This window comes from Corvus brachyrhynchos, unplaced genomic scaffold, assembly GCF_000691975.1.
Source record: "Corvus brachyrhynchos isolate BGI_N302 unplaced genomic scaffold, ASM69197v1 scaffold34, whole genome shotgun sequence".
Lineage (NCBI taxonomy): Eukaryota > Metazoa > Chordata > Aves > Passeriformes > Corvidae > Corvus > Corvus brachyrhynchos.
In genome coordinates, this window is record NW_008238126.1 from 8,820,448 (window position 1) to 8,820,744 (window position 297).

Consider the following 297-nt stretch of genomic DNA (forward strand, 5'->3'; position numbering starts at 1 on the left):
TCTTTTTTCTTTGGGAAACAACTCCCCCCCCCCCGCTGGCCGCTCCTCCCCTCCCCGGGCCGACTCTGGGCTCGCTTTTCCCCTCACGGAACGCGCTCGGGAGCCGCAGCCCGCCGGGAGAAGCGCTCCCCTCACGGCGTCCCGCCGAGCCCGCGGGAACCGACCCGCTGCTGTGAGGGGAGGGGTGGGAGAGGAGAAGAGAGGGGAGAGAGAGGAGAAGAGAAGGAAGAGAAGAGGGGAAGGAAAGAGAACAGAGGAGGAAGAAGAGGAGAGAGGGGAGAGAGAGAAGAGGAAGGG